This window comes from Cygnus olor, chromosome 6 (genome assembly GCF_009769625.2).
Source record: "Cygnus olor isolate bCygOlo1 chromosome 6, bCygOlo1.pri.v2, whole genome shotgun sequence".
Taxonomy (NCBI): Eukaryota; Metazoa; Chordata; class Aves; order Anseriformes; family Anatidae; genus Cygnus; species Cygnus olor.
In genome coordinates, this window is record NC_049174.1 from 24,343,109 (window position 1) to 24,369,019 (window position 25,911).

The window sequence follows — 25,911 nt, forward strand, 5'->3', positions numbered from 1 at the left end:
TGAACCATATTTAATGGCTCTCTCCCCATCAAAGAGAAGAAATACCCATAGCTGTTCTATTATTAACTTCTGTAATTCAGTTTGCAGGTTCCATTTCATGTCATTAGGACTTCACTGGTTAGATTTTCATATTTGATCTTAATTATCTGTAAGGAGCCAAAGTGACGTGTGTAACTTCCACGTTCTCAGTCTGATGAGGACAGCTCAGGACAGAGGCTGACGGATCGCGTGGCACGTCAAACTCAACAGGAGAGCTAATGGGATGCACTAGCTACCTTTAATCCCAGGAATGGTTTGTGTTTCAGCATAATCAGCCACATCAAACGTGAACTAAAAGTAAACAGGTTGATTTTTGGTTTGTGGTTTTCTAGTGGCAAAGTAGCCAAGGGAGACATTTTTGAGCTTTTCTCCTTAGGTATTTTCTAATAATTCTTCACATGTGTTCAGATCCTACCTATAATCTACAGAATATTATTTATTTATTTATTTTTCAGGAAACAGCCTGATGTGCTTCTATAGTTATTTTAAAAATATTTTTACATCACGCTGAATTGTGTGATGCAATATTTGCAATTGAACTGTTCTGCAATAGCAACTGATATGCGGTGACTGAACTGGCAGAGAACTGGATTTCCCTACAAATTGAAAACCACTTCTATAGATTCCCGCTGCATTCACTAACTACCCAACCAATTCTTCTCTTTTGAAAAGAAATTGGAACTTTTGCAAAAAAAATCAAAATGTTTTCATAGAGCCTGTTAACAGAAAAGAATTACACTGAAAAGTAACAGTGCTCGGTTGTGTTTGAGTAGTATGATATTGATGATATTTTTAGACTCAAATGTGTTTTTTTTTAACTTAAAAATGATAAATTAGATTTCTTAATACATACAAAAGTTTTAACAAGGTGTATGCTGAAACATAACGATTTGGAAAAGCAACAAAATCTTTCTTGGGTCATGTGAAATTGCTGCCCTTTTTCTTTCACTTCAAAATGGATAGATTTTATTTCAGCATCCGTGCATTGAATTCCTAAACAATACATCTGTCTGGCACTTATTTTAAATGAAAGCAGCGTGCTTAGTTACCCCATGTTCCTTGAATTGAGCAGGGAGTTACCCAAGCTATATTTTTCACAATTATCTGTTCTTTTTTCCCTTAGAATAAAGTCTCCCTTCTTCAGGTTTTTGACAAGATGAATAAAGCCTTGTGAATTCTTACATGTTTCTTGGTGTGAATGGAAAGTTTAGGAGCTCTGACTGAATAAAAGCAAACCCCATGTTTCTTTAAGGCTGGATGAATTTATGAAAGTTGAAAACAATGCAGCAATCTGAATAATAAGTATCCCCCCACGCATTCAGCCCCAGACTAGCAACTGAAAACTGATCTTTATAGAAGCTCTTGCTGTCTACTTTACTCATATGAGTTAAGATCTGAACGTTTATTTTCTGTACAACTGCTGTTACATCCTGTATATGACTGCATCTCAAAAGATAAGGCTGCAAGATCCGTCTCGAAAGGGAGACACAAAGCCGGGGGATGAGGCGCTAGATCATGGCAAGAGAGCTAGAGTTATCTAGTGGTGTGTGTAATTTGCCAAAAAACTAGAAAAAAGAAAAATAACGTTTGTACTACTTGGGTCTTGGAAACTGACAGAACGTTGGTGAAGCATCCTGAACTTTGGCACTGACACAGCGAACATCAGGTTTATAGAAAGAGGCTGGCAGCTGGTAAGTGCGGCGAGCAAAGGAGCCCTGGGCAGCCACCAGCCCTGCGAAATACCCCACACCTCCCGTGCCTGTACGGCAGCAGCACAGAGGCACTGAAAGGCTGTATCCATGAGCCATGTCTCTACCCCCAAAAATACTCTCACGAAGAGGTAAGATTTAGCACACTTGTACCTAATTAATCCTAAGCAGAGCTTGCCGCCCCCCAGCCCACCACAACACCGGATCACAGACGGCAGTGGCCGTGCTTTCCGTTCCACTGCTTGTGTTCATCTTATCGGCCTCGTGACTTCCCCTGCCAAAATCCTCGTAGGTCTTGTTGCTGCTTTCAAGGAAGGACACACAAACGCTAAGAGGTTCAGATCCGTGAGTCTTCATTTACCCCAAAAGACTGTTACTGGGCCTGCCAGGCGCACCTATTGGACACGCTTAGCTCAGGACACCGTCAGGAGCGTGTAAAGCGGGCCCGAGAAAGCACAACTCTGCACCAACAGAAAGCACAGGTGCTTTGCTAACAGTGTTCACCTTGTCACGTTAATCCTGCTTGCTCAGCTGAGCACCATTCTCATCAGCTCTTTTGTCCCTACAATAACTTTCTGCTGCAACCTGCTCCAACTCCTGACTCAGCCTGCAGAGGTGGGAAAATGCAGGACTTGGAAGGGATGTTCCTGTCATGGGCTTACTGGTTTTCTCTTAATAGAACTGGAAGGAGACATTAACAGCGCTCCCAAACCTCACCACAGCCGTTTTCTTGTGAACCTGCCAGGAGAAAGAGCCGAGCCCAGTGCCGGCGCCCCCACAAAACCAGCACACTTGATCCTCTTGCCTTTACGGAGATGCAGCTAACAAGCAACAGATTGACTTTACCCGCGGAGTAGATTTGGAGAAGGTAACAGTTTCCTCATATTTCTCATTCAGGAAGGACCAGGAAACAAAGCAAGCTTTGGTTGACACCCTTCATTTTACTATTGTTTTCTCCTCTGCCTCAATTTTGACAGAACTGCCTTGGCCACGCATTCCATTGCGCTTTACACAGTGTAACCATGGCTCGGCCTGAAACACTAAATAAAATATGTTCAAATTAGGAAATGTTATGGGCTCGAACATATTACTGCAGATCACTGTCTTGCTACCACACAGCACTAAGGTACCAGTTCCCTTAGCAAAGCCCCGCAGCTCGCTCTAACGCAATGTCAGCACCTTCTATAAAAAGCACCATCGGATCTCACTTTTTACCTAATGAAGAAAAAACTTTTATTAACATGCTGTTGACAGCCCTTGTAATTATGCCAGTTTGCCCAACTTCCAGTTAAGGCTCTGTTTCTGACCAGCTCACAAAGATGTACAAGGTGGCTGGCTGAGCTCCCTTCCCTGCACATTAGTCACCACCACGCTTGTCAAGAGAAGCGAACTTTGTTAATCTTACGGTGAAGAGGTTCATCAGACCGAGCCAATAATGAATCAAAGACTCAAACAAGGATAGCAAGAAGAGGAAAAGGAAAGAAAGAAGCAGAGGACAGTCACACAAAGAATGCAGAAGAAAGAGAAAAGCTGTGGATAGGAGATGAGCTGGAGGGACTGGGAATTGAAGAGCCTTGTCAGGAGCTTAGCACAGATACTAAGCCACCCCATCTTTCATTTTTAATGCACCGAGATTAAAGGCCTGGCATTCAGATTAGCTTTATTCTGCTCTGGAAAGAAAAGTTGGGATACGACCGGCAGCCTGCTCAGAAGAACAACTGCTCAAGGAGGCAGAAGGACATGTTCTGCACTGAAACCAATAAGCACATCCATCTAAATCAATCTTCCCTGTCTCTGGCTACCCTCAAGTAAAACGTGTTTTATGCCCTCCCCTAAAGCCACCCTGTAGGCACACAATATTACCTAGAAAGGGGTGTAAGATGTTGCGCTGCAAAATTATGCTGACAACAGATTATTTTTAACCACAGACCCTTTCCTTTGGGATGCGCATGGTGCACTCTTAGCCAAATTCTCAGGTCCAGTAGCTGGGAACATCTCCCTCGTGCTCGAAGAGAAGCAATTCCTGTACGTTGTCAATGCTTCCCATGCTCCTAGTGCCCTGCAGGGCAATGAGAGCCCAGCGTGCTGCAGGCAGGGCTAGACCCGAACGAGCTGGGCTACTGCAAAGAGATGGCCTCTAAATATGGGTATAATACAACAACCAGAGTTTAATGTCTAGGTTAAATCTGAGTCATAAATTCTTTACAACCCTCATGCGTTAATTACAACCTGGAATCCAGCTTCCACCTGACGCCAGCCCCGCGCGCCCACGGCCATGCTGCAGAGAGCTGCGCTGGAGGGAGTGCGGGGTAACGGCACCAAACCCTGGCCTCTGCTCCCTGATTACAGGGAATGAAGCTTTGACCTTGTGACAGTTGAGGCACGCAGCTGATCGTTTGCTTCAGTAAAGACATTTCACAAAGCCCAAGTCCCTCCAGTTTCCTTGCTTTCCCACATCGCGACCCTTTTAACAGAGCCTCAAACCTGAACCATGTAGGGAACGAGGAGATAGACTCAGCGTTAAAAGAGAGTAAGTTATTTTCAATCACAAATCTTGGGCTGTTTTTTAAGGAGAGTTCAATGACTGTCTAGTTATCAGAACACCAACAGAACTTGAACCCTCTTATCAGTCTGCTTTCAAAGCCAGTTCTGCAGCGCTGAGAAGCATCCCATTGCTCTAGGTCACTTTACTTTTGTGCATTTAGGAAGCACTGCAAAAAGCCTTGCTTGTCCACTCTTGGCTGATTAAGGCCGTTGGCCTGAAAGCTGTACAAGCCTACTGCTCTTAACTACCCCTTTTTATGGCTGAGAGCAAGTGACAGACTCTTGCTATGAGGCACTCCTATATTAGGATTCATATCTCTCCATACTGAAAGACAGAGAAGTAGTCCTTATTTAGTTCATGTAGAGGACTATCTGGGTCGGAGCAAAACTGGGAACAGTACTAAGTGTCAGTCACTTTCCCTGTATGGATCCCAATAGCTTTGTACATGGGCAATCAGAAACTCACCAAGAGAAACAAGCAAAAATGCAGGATCAAGGTTGCTACTGCTGCAAATGACAGGATAAGATTTATGCAATAGAGTAGTTCGAGCTATCTGTCAAAATCTTTCAGAAAAATGACTAATTACACAAGATTTATGTATTTCATGATATATTGGAGACCTAGTTTTTGTTTGTTTGTTTTTGTGTTTTGCTCTGTTTCTTCTACAGCTCTGCGTTACTACTGCTGTTTAGGAGCTCAAGCATCCACATCACTTCCAAGCCTCACGGCACAAAACACACTGAGACAGTTTGTACCAACATAACCCCTGTTTGAGAGTGGGCTGCCCACTCAGCTGCTCCATTTTGCTCACCAGAAAGTTCTTACTGGCACAACAAAACCTACTCAGGTGTTGTAAAGATCAAGACAGGTCCGGCATTTGTCACCAGGAAAAAGGACAGGTGCCTTCCCACGGGCGAAGGGAAGGTGGTTTATGGGGTAGCAGCGAGAACGACCCCAAGGTGCTTCACATCCATCTTAAGCACAAACAAGTCACCTCTGCCTACTGCAAGTCTGAGATCGGGGAGCCCTGGGGAAGAAGCATCTTCCCAAAAGCAAAGACGATCGCTGACAATGCACAATACACGAAGCTTCGAGAGTCAGGTTGTCACTTTAAAAGCACCTCCACGCTTAACAGCAGAAGCTGCCAACAATAGCACGCTGATGCTGTAGTCTGGGGCACCCAAATCCCTCATCAAATGTCAGGTTTGGTATCTGCTTATGCTTACGGAGTACTTCCACCATCCAACTGCCTCTGGTTTTCTTTAATAAGCGCAGCGTAACAGATAACCTTTTACAACTTTCTGCCTGTTCAAAGTTGATGACCAAGGACATGAAAGAAATAAAGTGACCAGTATCACAAAACACCTTTTGTTACTAGCCGGGTAAACCAGAACTGCAAACACAGTTAACATTTCAAGAGGAGAGAAAAGAGCCAGCTGCTTCCCTTTCCCCCTTCTGGAGAGGTCTGCAGGCAGGACAGGCGGCGGGGAGATGTTAATCTGTTACAATCAACATTTTAAAGACCAGAGCCATGTCAGAGAGCTTGAAGCCTGCTCCAAACCTGCTGCGTGGGCCAACACATTAAAGCACAGTCTGTCCTAGAGACTTGGCTTTTCACAGTGATTTAATTTTACAACCTTTCTGTTGATTTAATTCTACAAGCCTACCCCGAGCACCAGGTTACGTGTCTTTTCTTACGTCCCTTGAAGTCCCCTACTTGGCGTGAAGTAGCATGTTCTCCCCAGGCTGGAAAAGATCATCTTAGGAACCCATGGCAGACTGAACACCAGCTAGCTCTGGTTTGCTGCTGTCACCATGTAAGTAAGCGTGACTCTAGGTCAATAACTGGGGAAACACGGCTTCTGCACTGCAAATGTGTGCCTCGTGAAATAAGCAAGCCATCCGTCGTCCTCAAGCCATCTTCCTCTGCGGGTGTGCAGATGGATTACCAAAAAACTGCACTGAAAAGCTTTGGTCTTTAAACAACAGCAACAGCTCAAAACAAAAGAGAAAAACAAGTTTTGTTTGGGACATTTATGCTTGGCCACTCAGAGAGCAGGAAACACTGAAATACCACGGCGACTCCTCCTCAGCAAGCTCACACTATCCAGACCGAGTTCAAGAGCCAGTATCACAGCGTAAAGGCTGCAGGCTGGGAAGCCTTCACTCGGTGCATCTCAGCTGCGGCGTGCCTTGCAAAAGCCAGGTTTTTATTTTATTTTTACAAGGCGCTCTGGCTTTCCCACATCTCTGCGAGCAGCAGTCAGTCTTCGCTCAGCCCGCGTCCCCAGACCTTCCCACATCACCATTCAGAGATTTGCGGACTGTGAGAAACAGATGTTCTCAGAGCATGGCGCTCTATCCGAGCCCAAGAAAGACTACCGGGGGGGAGGGAGGGAGAGAAATCTCATTTAAGCAAATATTTCTCCCTGCCCCGCTGACCTTGCAGTCCCGGGGTGTTTCCTACCAGCCACGCCAACACGCAGCCCGGCAACTCCAGCCCGCAGCCTGTCCACCCGCCCCTCCGGCTGCCTCCCAGCCGAGGGGGCTCCGGTAGCCCAGGGGGGGGTCCCAGCCACCCCCTTGCAGCCCAGCGGGGCTGCGGGGCACCGCTCCCGGCTGCCGGCCGCCCCTTCCCTCCGCTCCCCCCCGGGGCAGCCCGGCGGGGATGCTGCCGGGGGGTACCGCCGAGCCCCATTCCCCGGGGGGGTGGCTGGGGTCCCCGCTCCCTCCCCTAACCCCTTTTTGCCCACCGACCTTTGCAGGAGCAGCAGCAGCAGCACTTCGCCAAGAGCCATCCTACACCGGAGCGGGCGGGATAGCCGCGCCTGCCCGCTTTCATGCTGCCTTCGGGCTGCTCATGGCAAGGAGCCGCCGGCCCGCTTGGAGAAAAAAAAAAAAGAATAAAAAAAAAAAAAAAAAAAAAAGAAATATATTAAAAAAAAAAAAAAAAAGACCGGGGACCAGCGGCCGAGCAGCCGCTGTCCCCGCGGAGCCCTGCGCGCACCTCCAGGGGCGGAGCGGGGCCGCCTTATGCAACGGGGCGGCGGCGGGCGGAGCGCGGCCGCGCAGCTCCTGCACCCGCGGGCGGCCGGGGAGGGAGCCAGGGGGGTCCGCGGCCGGCCGGGCTGCGGCCTCCCCCCGCCAGGAAAAGCCCCGCGAGCTGGGCAGGGGGCTGGGAACAGCTCCGGCAGCGCGCAGCGGGCGGGAGGGGAGGCAGCCGAAGGTTGTTGGGAATAAAGAGCTGCCTGGGAGGAAGTTTGCCGGAGCTCTGATATGTTGCGGAGAGGGTTTCCTCCAAGGTTTTCAAAAGGCAAAACTTGTGTCGCTGCTGGTTTTTTTTAAGTTCACAACTTCCCCCCCCCCCCGCCCCCCCCCCCCAAGCACCATCCCTCAGCTTAAGCACTCGATAGCTAAAACCTTTTACGATTAGTTGGAAGCACCACCCTGCCTGACTGCTCTGCCAGCCTGCTTTCCGCAGGACACCTGCCTCAAGCACCAAAGCCCTTTTGCTCGGGGTAAGCTAGGTGCTTACCCTTCCAAAACACAGATCAGTCCATGTGAGATCCGAAAGCGCTGCTTGCTTTGGAAGGTGCCAACCTGTCACGTTAGGGTTTTCCACCCAAAGCACAGAAAACTGGAGGTGCCAAAAATGGCCCGAACCTCGCTGGAGGCAGCTGGTAGGAGAGGTCGGGCAGGATTCCGGAGTGGCAGCATCATAGCTTTTGCACACTTGTATCGAAAGCTGAACAAACCCAACAAACTGCTTCTCCCAGGCATAAATACGCGTGGGGAGGGAATAGCTGAGAGCAAAGATGTTGCTGTGCTTTGTGCCTCTGCGTGCCAGGACTTCAGCCTGAGCCGTCTGGCTGTATCGATGCCATGCACTGGGTGTCTGGACTAAGGCTTTGGTTTGCTGCCTAACTGCTTTGGAGGAAGCAGCACTTCTGTGGGGCCAAGGGGTGGTTTTGGACAGGAGGTTGGGGCTGCGGCTTCAGCACTGCCTTCACGAACCTTCATGAGGTTGCGCCTGCATGGTGGGTGACTGCATGCTGCTGCCAGGCAGGATCCTTCAGACCCTCGAGCTGTCCTGGAGAGGCACCTCGCACAGCCCTGTGCCAGCAGAGTGGCCGAGACCCTCCCCAAGAGGCTGCCTCCACCACAACTGCAATAGAAAACCTCCTCGCCTCGCTTCTGCCTGCAGCGTGCAAGTTGTTCGTTGACTGCAGCCTCACTGGAAGCACTGGCAACCTCACAACGAGCCTGCAGCACGCAAAATTTTCCTGCCCTTGAGCACCACGACGCTGTTCAGTATGTAAGGATGAAGTGAACCTTCACTGTCTCCCCTTGGCTGCGTGTTGTGTCTTCCTCTGGCTTGGGGCTTTGCCTATCTGGGAGATGCATGGGAATGTCTCGGGGCACAGGCAGGGCTCCCGCGCCTGCAGCAGGCAGATAACACATCTCGCTGGGAACAGCGGCCTCAGCAGCAGCTGGAGAAGGAAGATGGGGATGGGGAACCAGCAGAGGCACCCCTGCCCTTCTGCCCCTCTCCCTTTCCCCACAGCCTGGGCCAGGTGTGGTCTCTGAGGCAGGAGCAGTCCCTCACTGAGGGTCCACACAGCACCCAGCACACTGGAACCCTGCTCTTGGCGGGTTTTAAAAGCCATCCCAAGAAAAAGTTTAAGTCTCCTTGTTTAAGAAACTAGGAAACGTTCTAAAAGAAGCACTTTGCTATTGAATTCCCGTGTCTCTTGGCAGAGCTGACCACTGCCAGGATCTGTCTCTGCAGGAACTCAGGCTGAGCAGTGTATGGGCACAGCATCCCACGCAGGCACAGAATCCTGCAAGGGTGCAGCATCCCATGAGGACACAGCATCCCACAAGGGCACAGCACCCCAAGTGTGCAGCATCCCATGAGGGCACAGCATCCCACGGCAGCGCTGAGATTTCCCCAGCTGGCTCCTGCAAAACCCCACGGACCCGGGAGGTTTGAGGGATTCACAGGGACATCTAGTGGTAAACCCTAGCGGCACGGAGAACAAATCCCAGCGTTGCTTGAGGGAGCCAAAAAGTTCATTTCTGATTTCCCTCAAGGAACGCTTGAGCCATCAGGCCAAGAAAGAGCATCTCAGAGACGTGGCGCACGTTCCACCAACGGCACATAGCAATAAAACAGTGCTTAGAGGTGAGGTTTCAGTGAAGCAGTGCTTACAGGTGAAGTTTGAGAGTCTCAAGAGGGCTTTAAAGCAAGTTTGTAGCTCTTGTAATTGCAACCGAACTTTAAAACCTAATTAAGGTGCAATCTCAGCTCTGAAAAACTGTTTGCTTAATTAAAACAGAATTGAAGTCATTATTCGGGGGGGTGGGGAGGAAGCAGGCTTTTTTTTTTTTTTTCTTTCTCCCCAAATGTACAATGCTGGGAATATTGTGAAGGCTATATCTGAAAAGTTACTCTTTTAAGAAAGATACACATATGTATATTCACTGATGAATTACACATGCAATAAATATTTCATAAAGCAAGATATGACCGAAAGACATTTTTAATAATCACACCATTCCAATTAGCTCCCACAGTGCAGAAGAAGAGACGTGCTGTGGGCACAGTCTAGCTCAGCTTCAGCACTGGATGAGAACAAATTCTGCCCTGAACACGAGTGGGAACTACACTGTCACCTGCACTGAGCCTGCAGCTTCAGACTGGGAGCTCAGCCTTTGGGAGGTAGCAGTGTGGCAGAGATCACATTGGGAAAAATAATTCTGCACAGTTCACTTGCCCTAAATGAGGGCTGAGGAGGCTTTTGCCTGGGATTAGAAAGGGTCCTTAACCTCACTTCCTATGTTCACATTATATTCTTTATGTTATTTTTGGACAGGATGCAATAATGTGTGGCTCTGCGGTCCCCGAATGGCCTCCCCTGTCAAGGAAAACATTCCCAGCCTTGCTCTAAACCAGCCCAGCTCTCAGGACGTCTTTGAGGAAACACCTCCTGGCACCACGCTCTAAACCCAGCCGCTGTTATCTGCAGTGCAGTGACTGAGGAAACGTTGGGGTCCTGACTCGCCCCAGCTAAAGCTGAGGCTATTAGCAGTGTGTCTGCACCGCAGGCCAAATGCGCTGCCCTGTGCAACACCGATGATGGAAGGGAAGTCATTTGAGTCAGGATGATGAGGAAATTAGTTCTGGCTGCTCTTAAATACAGTTTCAGAAAATTCCCCAGGCATGAGTTGCTTTCGTATGAAATCTGAGAGAGTCTGCGGAAATGACTTTCGCTGTAGAGCGGAAAAAAGTTCTCCCAATACTTTTACGCAGTCCTCTCATGGAAATTTTGGGGTGAAAGTTGGAACATGTCAATCCTTACACCGTATCCAGTGCTCTGTCATACCTGAAGAGGCTGCTTAATTGTCTTAGGTTATAAACTGAAGGACAAATCTGAGGGAAACACAGGGCAAAAAACCTAGTGGATGTAACAGCTTCGTCTGGGTCAACAACAACGTGGAGAAATATGCCTGGCCTAGGTTGCCCTAGAGGTCTGTCATGCAGGACAGCAGTGACAACGTTTCTGTCACTGTAACAGGTGCTGCTTCCTTCCCCCATCACATAAAGATAGAGATAAATAACATAATGGCCATCAGGAGCATCTGTTCGTTACTTATGTGAGTCAATCCTACATCGTGCTTTGGGGTGTAAAGCGATCTCTGCTGAAAATCCATCCCCACAGGCACCACCATCAGGGAGTGAGATGCATTATGGCTGATTTATTTTTTTAGTCCAATGAAGCTTAAGTATTAGCCACTCATTTCTTATGAAGGAACAGGGAAACAACTGTCTCACAGAAATAACTTACAGAAGGCAAAAGGGAGATGGATTTGCCCAGTTTTAAATACATCATTGAATTATGTGATAAAACTTGCAGAAACAAACAGTGCAAGAACATGCACGAAATTTAAGCTTAGTTAATACGGAGAGCTAGGTACCTCCACAGAGCAACTCAGATGGTGTGGGCAGGACAGTAAACATGGACGTGCCGAGAACCAGAACGTGAGAAACACCAGGAGCAAGGGCGCAGCAGCATTTCTTTTCTGACTACAGCCTAGTTTCAGCTCATGGAGAAATCAAGAGTTACACAGCAGCTCACAGAGCCCAGGAGATACTGGGTGACTCGTTTCATTACCAACTCTCCCACTTACTTTCGGGGTGACTTTGGGGAAAAAATGACCATTTCATACCTTGATTTTCCCTGTGTGCAATAAAAGGATACTACCATTTCTTGTTCCCCTCAAAGTGATATGAAACAGAGGTTAGACATCCTGCACTGAACAAGAAGAGTTTTTATTGTTTGATGTGTCTTGAAACGAGGGAAGTAAAATATGGCTCTGATGTTATCAGCTGTTAGATTTAGTATTAAAAAAGCTCTTTGATCAATATGCCTTGCCTGCTAATGCTACTCACAAAACCAGGTAAATCTGAACAACTGGAGGGAAGGCAGACTGGCAGAGTGAAGCAGTCCTTGCTCAACCAGTACATTTCAGTACATTATTCTTGGCTCTGGCTCCAGCTATTTTCAACAGCACTAAACATTCATTAGATTAAATCAAATGAACCACGTTCTTTAAAAATAGCCAGAGCCCTGTCATGCCAGTTGGAAAAAACAACAACTTTATTGGGTATTAAAACAGATCAAATAAATTAAAAATAAATAAATAAATTGAATCACATTCCCTCCTGGCGCAAGAGAGCATAACTCCAAGGAGCGTTTTTTGGCTTCTCTATTCGGCACAGTGGTAGGTAAAAAAAGAACATTCTCAACTAGCTAAAACAAACAAATTAAAAAGAAATATAGACAGCCCAGCACAAACTCCACGCTGAACTGCAGTGTAGGCATACGTTCAGCAAATGTTAGGGTATATCATTCCTTATGCCTCTGCTCGAGACAACAGCATGGGATCGGTTGACAACAACTTAGAAGAGTTGCATGGCCAAAGAGCATCCTGACCAACCAACTCTTCTGAAAAGCCTTGAAGGCCACAGCCAGACCTGTCTCTCCTGCCAAAAGCTCCAATATGAGATGTGCCTCACCTTTCTGTGCCACATCACTCACCTCTCCCATGTGTCACAAGCCCTGCACTGACAACATAACTCTCTTTCCTAATTTACAACTCATCCTTTTTCTTTTTCCGCACTTCGTAAGAAGGAAGAGCCCAAGACAAGAAGTCCTGTCCTGCTGCCTTCCTCCGACACCTCAGCAGAGGCTCTAGTGCTTCGGCAAGGTAGGGGCAGCTTCTGGCAAAGGCCTGCCCTTCGGCCAGCAGAGGGGATTCCCCTGACCCATGAGCTGTACCACCAGAAGAGTCAGCAAAGAGCCTCCCCTCACCAACCAGTTTAATGTAAGAGGCCCACTGCAGCCATGTACCACTTTATCATAGAATCATAAAGGTTGGAAAAGACCTCCGAGATCATCTGGTCCAACCATCCCCCTACTACCAATGTCACCCACTACGCCATGTCCCTAAGCACCAGGTGCAACCTTGAACAACCCCTGGGATGGTGATGTTAGTACTGGGTTACTTGGTTTCTGGAGAACTACACTAGATGGTGGACACATCCTGAACAAGCTCCTGGTCAGAATAAAAAAATAAATAAATAAAACCTTCAGAAAAAAAAATGAAGGAAAAGAGTGAAATAAAAATTTAAAGTAGCTTTTGTATTCATTTCCTGAAGCACTTATCTCCATTAAAGCAGAGACACATCTTTGGGAGTTACAGCAATAAGCGGTGATGGAAGATGCAAAGCATTAAAGCACTGCCTTTTGGACATGTTTTGGCTCCTCTGTTACTGTGTTGGGCCTCAGTGGGGAAATCATGAGCCTATCTCAGCCCATCACAGTCTGCTTTCCAAGACAAACAGGAGCCTCACCCACTTGTGCATGACAAAGGTGAGTTGTTTTAGCAACTATAGCCTAATAGTGTACCAGAAGTAGTCCTGATGTGCCTGTCTCAACTTGCCTGAGGTTGTTCTATCTGGATGCTAGAAACCACAGCTAATTTTCTCTTTAAATGGGATTTCTCCTTCCTTAGAGAAAGTTTTCTTGTTTGTTTTGTTTTGTTTCTGGTAGAAGAGAAGTAGACATCTCAGTCTACTTGTCTGAGATGTCTCGCAGTAAACAGCAAGCTGTATTCATCAGCTGTCCCCCCATCCAGTATCCAACACAATTATGGTTCAAGGCAAACTGGAAGAAACATTAAAAAACTGGCAACCACCATTTGCTAGAGCGGAAACTTTCTCTGTTTGGCCAGTCTGGAAGAACTGGATTGGAATTAAAATAAAATTCAATGTCAATATTGTCAAAGCCTTTATTTATTTGGGCCAAATTATTGGAGTAAGTTTATTTTCCACCTTCCTTTTTCTTAGGGTAAAAAGAGAATGTAGAGGAATTCTTACCAGGCAATGTTTAGGATGGCAAAGCTTTCTGGTTTACAGCACCAGATCTAAGACAAGCATAAAAGAATCTGCAAAGCTGTTATTAAAACTTAAGGAGGATAAAAATAACAAGGATAAACGTAACAGGCAGCCTGTTGTGGGGAGAATTAAAAAGAATATATAGTTTTTAAACTATTTTTTAACAGTTTGTGGAATGACTAGCTAGAAAACAACTTTATGTTGGAACAATGCGGAGTACCTCTGCCCACTTTTGTTCTTTACTGTCCACAGAACAGCAGTAACTGCATTTCTCGGACCCTAGCTCTCTGACAGGTAGGATTTCTGCTGATCTCCTGTACAGAAATGCTGCTCCAGGGGATGTCAGTGAGTGATTGCTGGTTCAGCACCAAACACTCAAGAAATCCTTCTTCTGCTTGGTACCATAAGACATTACCGAAAGCTGAACTCCAGCACATTGGCATTTCCAGTCACTACAAGACAGAAAAACCTGTTGTCTTTCTGCAAGAGGGACAAGTACATGATATCCTGCAGTAATTTTTCATTCCTATGTTCAGCCGATCTCTTGGTACGTAACAGCTCCGCATTATATGATAGTTCCATGAGCACTTCGCATTGTCAAGAGCCAACCGCCCTGCCAAAACTCATTGTTGCCTTTTCTGTCTCTCCCAGGTGCCTGCGCCTTCCTGCCTCTTCCCTGTGCCAACAGAAATGTTTGTGCAGCCTCGCAGTGAATCTGATCCACAAATGGATCCAGGTTAAAATTAACCTAAGATGGGGGAAAAAAAAAGAAAAAAGAAAAAAAAGTTCATTTTAACCCAGATCAGTTCCTTGATCTGCCTTGGTTCTCCTGCCACTATTGGCAATAATTTAGTGAAAGAGCCTCAGGGAACATGACTGATGCATCACCTGCATTATCTCTTGGTCTCAGTGGTACCTCACCGTGGTAGATCCTGACTGCTCGGGCAGGCACGGTGTGCAGGTCTGATGGTCCAAGAGATTCAGTCTCTCTGTGTCAGACAAAATGGGTACTTCCATCTGGCTGGCTATCTTTTGCTCAGCAGAGAGAAGCACCAGCCCCTGGTGCTGCTGAGATCAGGCCCATCTCTGGCGTGCCTGCATGTCCCCTAGCACGTTTTATGATGGATGGTGAATGAGCTGATGGGGAGTAGAATGTGCATTTTTACAGGCAGAAAGACACATCGTTGAATATAAGGAAAGACTGTACACTGCAGAAGGTGTACAGCTTTCAGGTGAAGGCTCTGTCCAAAGCAGTTGTCCCATGGAGCAGCAGCATGTCTGTGTAGCACACGAGGCAGATTTATCTGAGCAGATGTGAAACACCCATGAAAATTACTGGAGTGAAAAGCCTGAACTGCCCTTCCCCTGCCATCCATGCACAACCTTTTTTTTTTTTACTAAGCTTTTTCACAGGTTAGAAAGGCCTTTCTTTGCAGCAAGAGCACCTTGATTCCTTCACACCGCGTGAAACTTGTTTTTTGCAGTCTGTGGAAGTAAAAATGTACTTATTTCACCGAGTCCTGCAGAGTTAATGAATTTCTCAGTGCCTTTCTGAAGAATGACATTTGGCTCTTAAGGCTGCATTCTGTTCTCTGATACCTAAATGTAATTCCCATAGATTTCCAAGGAAACTGGGTATATGTTCCTTGGCAAAATGCAACCATTAACTTAAAAATCTGAAGATATGTGAAATCTGCAGAAAAAATAACGAGCTGGGCACAGTCTGCAAGGAATAAAACTGAAATGTATGAGGACCTAAGAACACTTCTAAAAGATGATCTATGGGAAAGAAAAAGCTTGAGTTAAAAGATTTCAGCGTTCCTCCCTACTCTAGAAAATAGAACAATGCCCTTGAAATAGAAACACTGGGTGCTACTATCTAACTTTTAATTTCTTTGGTTTGCAAAAGTAAAGGGCAACAAAAACTTAATTTGGCATCAGGCAGTTAAATGTTATTGGTGAGAAACGTGGAACACTAGGTCCACTTCATGAAAACAGGAGTCACCAGCATACTTGAGTTGCAAATTGCATTGGTGAGGAGATGAAATCAGAGCTGCTTTGTTATGGGAAGTCTTGGACAGAGTATCACTGCTGCTTCTGTTTGACGGCACACCTTTAGAGAGACTGGAGGCCATCCCAACCCTCACTGCAATCTGCAAGCAATTATCCCTCTACTGTTTGAGACTGCATGGAATTTAATTTGTATTTTTTAAACTCTAGAAAGGAAAGGAAATGCTTATTTCACTCCATTACAATTCTGCAGAGTCAATAATTCTTCAGTGCTCTCATGAAGAATATGTGATACATATGTAAAATAGAGTCTTCTAATAAATGCTAAGGACAACCAGAAACAAGAACGGTTTAACCTCTTATAATTAAAGAGGGAACTGTTCTTTAGGTGTTCTGAACCGCAAGAGACTTAAACAAACAGATTTAGGGAAAATATAGTCAAACATGGGCTCTGCCTTGAAGAAAAGATAAATATAGTTCTGGAGTTAAAGCAGGGCAGCATTTGTGAGAAGAGGTAATGCCCTTTATTGGGCCAGTTAATATGAATGGGAAAAAAACCCACCACTGGCACTTATGTAAATAACCTCCTGCCCTAAGACTTTTAGATCATCACAGCGGCAACAACATTAACTCTACTTTCTCGAATTTGGGATTAATCTGAACTAAGTGAAGCTGACATGGGTTCAGGCTCTTCTTGCAAAATGTGTAACCTGGGAATAACTGCTCTGACAAAATGCTTGCGTAAATGACAGGAAAATCGGTCTTCTTGTGTCAGGATCAATATATCAAATCCACGCAGTGTGCTGAAGCAGATATACAGAAACATAATTTCAATTACTTGAAATACATTGTTTAATACACATGTGCTTTGCATTTCAGTTTGCCTAGCTCTGGTTCAGACTGGTCAGGGAAATGGGATTTTTAGCAGAGCTAGTTCACTTCAAAACACACTCATAAAATATTTGTTTAAGATTAGCAACGGAAGGACCAGCCCAGCAGCGTACAGATCTTGCAAGGTGTAAATACTGCATTTAGGATTAATCCCTTTAACTGTCTGGAAGCTGGGAAGCCTTAAATGAGATTTGCCCTCATCATTAGTATCTGCATTATACTACAAATCTCACAGATACAAGCTATAGGCTCAGCCCTCATGTCGATACTATAGAAAGTACATCCACAGTCTGACTTGGAGTTAGTACGAACACAGAACCAGCAGTCCTTATTTTTCCTTCATGCTTAAACTTTAAACGGTTCAGGGCCAGCGACCAGGGAGGAGGTTGCAGCGCATTCAGCAAGGCAGAAGAGGGACATAATAATGAATGGTGGCTCACTGAGGCTGGTTACGCAGCAAAAAGCCTAGGCAAACAACCCAGATCCCACTCTTCCCCCCGCAGTCCCAGATGGATTACGGTCCAACCTCCATCTGCGAATCTGCTAAATTTAGTCTGGCCTCAGAGGAAACACAAGACACAAGCCGTCCACATGCTCCCGCCGCTCTTTCAGCGAAGGCGGCCGGTGACCTTCCTGTTAGCTCGACGGGCCAAGCGCTCCACAGCAACTCCCCCCTTCCCACCACGCTACACGTATCTCAAGACACACGACTACATACAGAGGAAATAGATTTTACTCAAACAGCTATTTTTATACCTCCAGGCCGCTTGTTTTTCACTAGTGGGGCAGAGGCGTGGAGATATTATGGCTGCTGGCTTCAGGTCAGAGCCAGTACAAAAACTCTTGCTGCAAACTCTGCTCTGCCTGCTTGCTCTGGTGTCTACAACACACTCAGCTCAAAGGAGAAGAAGAAAGTCCCTAGGCAGTTATTAGAAAGAAACTGGCCCCAAATTCAGACCATTCTCAATAGGTAACTCCTCTCCTGGATAACTACACGGGGAGCCCTGGAAAATACCTGCTCTGACCTGGTTTCCCCAGCACCACAGCAGGAGCCTGGCTCCTTCCTCAGTAGAGCAACTGCTGCTCAGACTCGATCACTGCTTTTCAGAGTCCCTTCAAAGGCCCCTCTGTCTGCTCTGACCTTGTTACAGGAAGGGAAGTTCAGAGCTCAGCTGTTTTATGAAAGGACTTATGCTGGGATGAGCACCAGGAGAACTGGGGACTGGGCAGGACAGGCCATTCTTGGCTTAGTGTTCTTTTGATGGGAGATGCCTCTGGTCTTCCCCAGGCAATATGGGATGCTGCACAGCCCAGATTTCTCCAGTAAGCAGTCTCATTTAATGAACAAAAAGTATAATATTTACTTAGTAGTCCTATCTTTCTGACTTTGCCCTTTGTGATGTCCCGACAATTGGGAAATCAGTATGCTAGTAATAAAAATTAAAGATTCCTTTTGCAGCGTGCCTTTGAAGACAAGGTGGGAAAATAGGACCAGAGCAGTCTTGCTTGTCTAGGTATGCACAGCTGAACTACTCCCAGTCTGTCCCCTCTCAGATGGCTCATGAGGCCAGGAGAAGGCTGAGGCCAGCCCCCAAAACCCACGGAAGCAGCTAGGCCCTCCCCTTCACCTGTGAGCATGCAGCCAGGGAAGGAGGTTCCTGCTTCTCTGCAGAAAGTGGATAGAGAAACAGGTGCTCTGGGGCTTCTCAACACGTGCAGTGAGGAATACAACCATATCCCATTGCACAGAGCCCTGAATATGTGAGTTGGTTTAACTTGCCCCTGGAAAGCAAGGGGTGGCCCTCTGGGAAACCTGGCAAGAAAGCCAGGAGGGCACGGAGAATTTCTGACCCTGGTCTTCCACAGAGGCTGTGGGAGAAAATGATGTGTTGAGCCTCAGGGGGACTCACAAAAGCTGCTTTCCCTCTCCCTTCCCTACAGCTCCAGCTCTCGATGGGGAGACCCAGCCTGCCCAGAACACTGGACGCTGGGCTCTACCACCCAACCCTGGACCTGCCAAGCCACAATCTGCATACAACAGAAGCGCTGCAATAAGTAACCATACCCTCTTCTAAAACCTGCCTCTCCAACAAGCCCACAAGCATATCTACAGGAAACAAATGACTCTTTATCTTGAGAGAGAAGATTTTTCGTTTTGGAAATAGCCATCTCATGTGCACCACTGGGCGCAGTGCTGACAGGCACTGCGTGGCAGCGATACACCACGGTCCTCGCTTCCTTCTGCAGAGACCAGCACTTAACCCTCCAAGTGCGAATGCTTCTGTCCTCCTACAGGTTCACGCAGAGTTTGGAAACACCCCACACTACATTTTTGCTGATCCTTTCCTGTTTGACCACTGTTAGTGTTTCTCTGCCAGTTTTTGTTGGGTTTTAGTTGGCTGACTAATGCGATGCTAAAAGCAGAATGATTTATTATCTGAATCGGCAGAAACTCTATATTCCATATTCAGCCACAGCCTAAGATGCTGGTGCCAGTATGTTAATGAAGAGGTATGAGCAATCGATATTATACCTGCTACCAGGAAAGCCTGTTCTCTGACAGCCTCCCAGACAAATTAAGCAAAAATCCCAAAGGCGCAGTAAACGACGCATTAGAAAACTGAGCATGAGTTGCACAATAATAAAGCTGTCAGAGACTGTAATGCCAGAATAAACCTTCAGCTCAGGTGCCTGACCTTTGTGCAATATCAGCTACTGAATTTTGTCCAGTTTTATGCTGTACCCTCCAAGCTGCTCCTGGTACATGCACAGTGAGAGTGACCTGTCAAAGGATCCCACATTAATACAGAGAATCAGGCCCAACACATGCTATGTCCAAACGTCTAATCCTTCTGATCGGATTATTTGTGATCATAGCAGGTGTGGATTACAGCTCTGTGTGTACCACGGCTGAATTTCCCCCCAGACCAGGTGCTGAATCCTCTGACATTCTTGATGAGCACAGCTGAGTGCAGTATTTTTAAATCCCAGCCCCCCCTTTTCTTCTCTCTCAGTGAAAAAAAAAAAATCAGCATGGCCACTGTACAGTGAAACTTGGGGTTAAGCTGACAGCGGATTAGGTGGATGAAGTTTTACCCCCTGTCAGAAGGGGAAGCAAAGGCAAAGTAAACAAGAAAATTTGCAGGCCTTCTCTCTTTTAAACAAAGACTCCTGTGTTTAAAATAATAAAAATCCACTGAACAAAAGCAAAGCAACTTCCCCCAAAATAGCCTTTCCTGTTTTATCAAAGCATTCATCTAAATTGTACTTCTCCACAAAAATAAAGTTCCAGGTAGAGCACTGGAGGCCTTGGGCTTTGATTAGATAACAGAACAGCTGAAGCAATAAGTATAATTGACTTCAGTGGTACCTGATACGTCTTAAACAAAGCCACGTGGCTGAATCTAGCTTTAAATATCTAGTGATGCCATACTGAAAAAAAAAAAAAGGAAGAAAAATGGAAACACCATGTCAGAGAAGTAGTGGCATTCACAAGCCATCAGAACAAGGCTCCAACAGCCTGCACACAATCTGCCTCCATGACTTGTAGCTGCTGAGACTCACCGTGGAGGCTAAGTACTCGCAAGGCTTGGTCAGGCTGTGCCTACCTTATCTAGCTGCTCCAGGGTTGCTTGGACTGACACAGCCTCTAGGGCTTGGCTGCAGAAGGATTTATCAGTATGATTATGTCTTCTGGATGTACTAATGTGTCTGCCATTTGTAGCAGAGCTACAGCTATACTGATAGGAATATTCCTGTTCAGCTTTAGCTCATCTTGGTCTACCTCTTAGGAACAACAACAATCACACTTCATCGTCCATATTGCCAACTGTTGCTAAGTATTTGTTCATTTTTGATTATTTTGGTGATAACGCAGTCCAGGAGAAGGTGTAAGCATTGACAACACCAAGAATGGACACTTCATGACTATCTGAGTTCTTCCACAGGTGACTATGAGCTAGCAGAAAGTACAGGATCCAGGACCAAAAGGTAACAGCTGATAAGGGAGTGAGGCGTCATCAACCACTCCAGCACCAGAGCAGGTGTTGCCTTCTAAGGGAGAAAGAAGTGATGTGGTGGGGAGAAGCTATGAAGGTCCATGAAAGTGAAGCAAAAAACCACCAATCATTTCAAGAGCAAGAGGAAGACACAGCAGAGAAAAACCAAAGGAAAGGGCGACCTGACTGAAATAGCAAAGTGGTTTTGAATTCTCTAGTCTTTCTATTCCCATTCCTTTCACAACTGCATATAATCACACTCATCTCTGACTTAGTGTTATTCATTTTTTTCCTGGTATATTGAGGTGGAACACTGGTCCCAAGCTGGGCCCCAGCACCCCTTGGTGTCAGCCCACAGAGAACTGCCATGTTACAAAATGCTCATTAGCCGACTTGTTTCCAGCTGCTCTATCATAATTGAAACAGAGTGAAAATGCAGTAAAAGCTTTCCTGATGGGATTTTTCAACATATGCCATGTCCTGAACTTGTAACAAGGATGCCATGAGGCACTAAGCACTAGTAGGAGGGGTTTGTGTGACCTCTCTTGAAAGGTCACGGTGAAATTCTGACTTTGAACACCCCTGTTGGAACAGTATTAGGAACAGAGGAAAGGGGTTTTTGTTTGTTTGTTTGTTTTAATACTGCATATTTATATTGACAATGGGAGCCTGAACATTGTTCATTTAATAGAAACCCCATGACCTGTTTACGTGCCAGATAAATCAACTGTTACCTAATAAAATGTTTCTTTTAGTTCAGAGCCATACAAACATTTTAATTGACTGCTCTTAATTAAGACTTTCAAAAACAAAAACAATTTCTCTGCCTCTACAAGGACAACTGAAGGTTTAATGCAGTGCACTAAAACTTCTGAATCGTCCTCACACAGCTCCCAGGAGAAATCAGGAATCATTACCATCGAATATGTTTTGCAACAGAGATTGTTTAAAACAACAGAGAAAGTGCGCAAGCCAATGTAGATCACAATTTAATACTCACCAGGAACAGGGACACAACAAAAGCAGCCTGGACTCTTTTCCCCTACTAAAATCCAAGATGTTCTTAAAAACAGAGATGTGGGAAGAAACGATCATGCTTTTCCCTACATAGGTTGCTCTTCTGAGATCAGGGGCTAGAGGAAAGAGACTTCCAACCCCAACAAGAGCCACATTAGCCTCACTGGTTTTGCACACTAATCCATATAATGATCTGCTGTTTCCCACAAGGAGTGGTCACAAAAATGCAGGTTTCAGGGTAGCCTCTTTTTCATTGATACTATTCTTTTCACCAGATTTTATTCATCTTTCCTCTGCTTTCTTCCTCTGCAGCTCACCCTGCAGTCACACCTACCAGCCACAGGCTCTCTCTGGCCATAAGATCAGGTAGATGACCCTCTAAATGGAGAAGCATTCACCTGAGCAGCACCAAAACCCCTGGCCCTCCTGCCTGAAGTCTGACGGTGTCCCACCTGATGCACCCAGGCCAGCACGAGCCAGCTGGGAAAGGCAGGCAGGATGCTCCCCCTGCTAACACACACCTTGCGAGGCCTATGTTCCCTCGGCAGTTGGAAGACACCCAACTACTGCTCAGTTTGCTCTGTTACAAGGACCCACCGCTGCCACCAAAGCCCTGCTGTTAAGTGGCCATCTGCCTGCGCAGCAAGATGTTTGCATAGCATCTTAAAACAATGTACTTCTCATCTCCTTCAGGGATTTGGACCAGAAACAAGCATCCTGCAGGCTGAATCTGGTTTGGGGCCCTGAATGGGATCCCTCTGCATATCATCAGCCTAAACCAAATGCTATAAACCCTATTGTTTTAATGTTTTCTTTTGTGATGATTGACAATGTTTAAAATTACTACAAGAAATAGCCTTTGAATTACATTGTGACTATGATATTACAACAAAAACATTGAGTGAGTGGTCATACAACAAGATTTGTAAGACCAGGATTTCGTCTAAAGGTTTCATGGGCCAAATTCAAATTTGGAATCACTCAGCTGAAGCTAATAGGCTGACACCAGGAACATGCTTGTCCCAGTGTGCTTAATGAATATTGACTCGGTCATTAGGTCGCTTTCCATCCATGCAGATTTCTGCCTTAATTTGAAATTTATAGTTTAATACCTTAGAGCTCAATTATAGAGTAAAAGAGACAGGAATAAAAGTCACAGTTTTCTGTAATTAGCCCCGTGAGACAATTCAAACAGAGCTTCATTCCTAGTGTCACAAGTCTTTCTTTTTCCTTCCTAAGGAATGCCAGTCAGGAAAAAAATAATAACACAAATTCTCGATTACAGTAACAAGGCTGCAGACCAGTTCCTCTTACTCAATCATCTGTAAATTATTTGCGAAAAGGTGAATCCCAGAAACCTGTTTGCCTTTTTACAGGGGGTAATTGCAAATGCCGTCAGATCACAGGAAAGCACAGACAGGCGGGACTGTACTTGGGCTCTGAGCTGTAGTAAAGTCATGAAAAAACCAAGTGTGTATCCTTCAAAGGAACACAGCCAGGAGTCGGACGGAAGGCTGGGAGACTAGCCGTTGACGTCTCTGTGCTTTTACTGATCAACAACAAGAGAAATCTGCAAAGATATTCTAGTATGAAATGTAGGAAATGTTCTGTTTTTTTTTTTTTTCTGCTATATTTGCACCAACTTTTTCCTTTTGTAATATTTTATGTTAACTCAATAACTATTTAGAAGGGAATAGCTTTAAAAAAAAAGGGGGGGGGAAGAGAGCCAGAGCACATGTTCAGTTGTGATGTTTGATTTTATTTCCAGTGGCTTTCACAGGTGTTCTGTTCAGATGTTGATGTTTCAGGTGCTTCTTTTGTCTTTCATTTTAAGGATGGTAGGTACTTTCTGTGAGCCTCATGATTTATATTTACAGTCCACCATAATTTATTTAGGACAAAACACAGTTATTTACCATTTTCATTAAGCAGATGCAACTGTTCTACATTTGTCAAAAACTGTGCATGTTTATATCATAGATGGCAAATTTTACTACTAGAAATGTTAAGTACAGATACTTTCTATTCTTGAAATTACCGTGCTTGTAAAAGCAAAGAATGGCGTGCCTTGTTAACTGCAAGCAAAATTCAGCTATTCTGCAGCTGTGTATCTTTATGTATCTGAAACAGATGGGGGGAGACCACTTGATGCTGACATAAGATGTGCCAGCCTTTGCCCTACATAAAGCAAGGATTGTAGAGACGGGCCAGACATTTTGGAATCTTGGACCAAGGGATTCCTAATCCAAACCATGCCTGAAGACACTGGAAATAGAGAAGGACACAAATCTGAACAGCTAGAAGCCGTTTATGATGTTAATCCTTGCAGGATCTCATGAGACTGGCAAGCTCTTCCAGTGCATAGTTCATTTTCCCCTTTAAACTTACTCCCCTTTCTTTATTCCAAGCATCTGTACATTCAGTTTAAACAATTTCCTGTTTTCCTAGTGGAAGGAGGACTGATTAGACACAGAAGAACCTATTTGCTGTGCTCTGGCCAAAACTGTGGACTGGGTGGCTATTTTTATTATTTCTAGAAGCACTTCTGGAGATCCCATTAATGCTGAGTCTCCCTGATACGGGTTTGGTGTGTGCAGGAAGAAAACAGAGGCTGAGGGGGAAGGAGATGCAAGGAACTAAAGGCAACGAATGCACGGATGGAGTCGGCTGGCCCCATACTGACTCTGCACCTGCCTGGAGAAGGGGGGATGTGAGCCAGCTCAGTGAGTTCCCTGGGATCACCCATCTCATGGCCTGGCAGAGGGTGCCGGCACAGGCTGGGTGCTATGTTCAGGCAGCCTGGTGCTCACTAGACATCGGTTGGCTCCTGCCTGCCTGCCGCAGCCCCACACTCTGCCCGTTGCACCATGCCCACTGTGTGGCGTTGGCCTAGAGCTCAGCCCTCATCCCCACACCACCCTGCCTCCATCCTCACCAGGGCTGCCTGCCTCCCTGCCCATGGCCTACACTCACAATTCTTTGGTGTTGTTTCATTTGAGGAGAAAGTCTTCAACCCAACGAGGTCTGAGCGGCGTTTCACAGCATCCCTCAGCAGAGGAGCCAAGCCCAGCGCGCTCCCAGCAGGCACGTCTCTGGCTTCCTGTGAGTCACGTCACGTCAGGCGCTGGCTGCTCTTACGCAGGCCAGGCTGATTTTCAGCTTCACCTCTTTACTCACACGTTTAATCTGCGGGGAGGTGTGGCAGTGCTTCTCAGAAGACAGCCCTGTAGGGCTGAAAGGAGAAGCTGAGGACCAGGACAGGCTCCTGGGGCAGCAGCAGCCAGGAGAGCCGGCAGGGCCCGGGCGTGCGGGGAGGAGAGGTGTGGCAGGTCTACGTGACGTGGGACAAGTTGGAGTTTGCACCTCAGGCAGCGGGGACAGTCAACTGCAACTTCACCTCCTGCCTCCTGGGCTTTAAGGCAAACTCTGACTCCGGACCCCTCACAGTGCCCTGTGCACCTCTCCCTGCCGCAGCCACAGGACTGCAGGCAGGGAGCAAAGGCAGACGAGAGCCCGATTTCAATGCTTTTTCTCAAAACAAACAAACCCACCAAGCTTAACTTGTTCAAACAAGAAAGGATCAAGTTCTATTTCCCCTAACTCAGGGGGAGAAACAAACAAATTTTAAAAGCCAGTTGAGGCTGTGGGTTTGAAGCCAGGAGCAGAACCTTAGGAACCATTCCCCTGCACCCTACCCGCGGCCAGAAGGACGCAGCCAGAAGGGGACTTGCTCCAGCCACGCTGAACCAAGCAGGTCCTGGTCTAGCAGTCCGGGGCATCTCCTGTGTCTGGCTGCACTGATGTGACGCGTGGGACACAGAGCTCAGAACACAACATCAACGGAATAGGCCACAGACACCACAGAGACGAACAATATTTCACCTTTCAGTGCAGGTGTTTGTAGGAAAGGGTAGGTCATTTCCCTGAAAACTGACGTAAACGCCCATGCTCACAGGGTAATACAGGTGACGTGTTTTGTTGTGCACTGACTGTAAAGGACTCTTCACCCCTTGTACTGTGGCATTACGCACAAAGTCTCCATTTCACCAGTCAGTCAGTACTGGTGTACCAGTACTCACTGGTGTTTGTAGTCATAGACAGTCAGCTGGGATACGCTAAAAGACTACGCACTGGTGGCATTCCTAAAGTAACATATCCACAACTTGGGGAATCTTGGGTGTATATACAGCTTGACTTTCCCTCCTTCTAGGCTTTTAGGCTCTGAAAGCAGTCCCTTTGTCG

The 25,911-nt window shown here is 46.3% G+C and overlaps 1 protein-coding gene across 1 annotated transcript in view; it reads right to left on the minus strand.

The window, feature by feature from the left end:
- KALRN (kalirin RhoGEF kinase) overlaps positions 1-25,911 on the minus strand; it is a 500,534-nt gene that overhangs the window by 68,570 nt on the left and 406,053 nt on the right.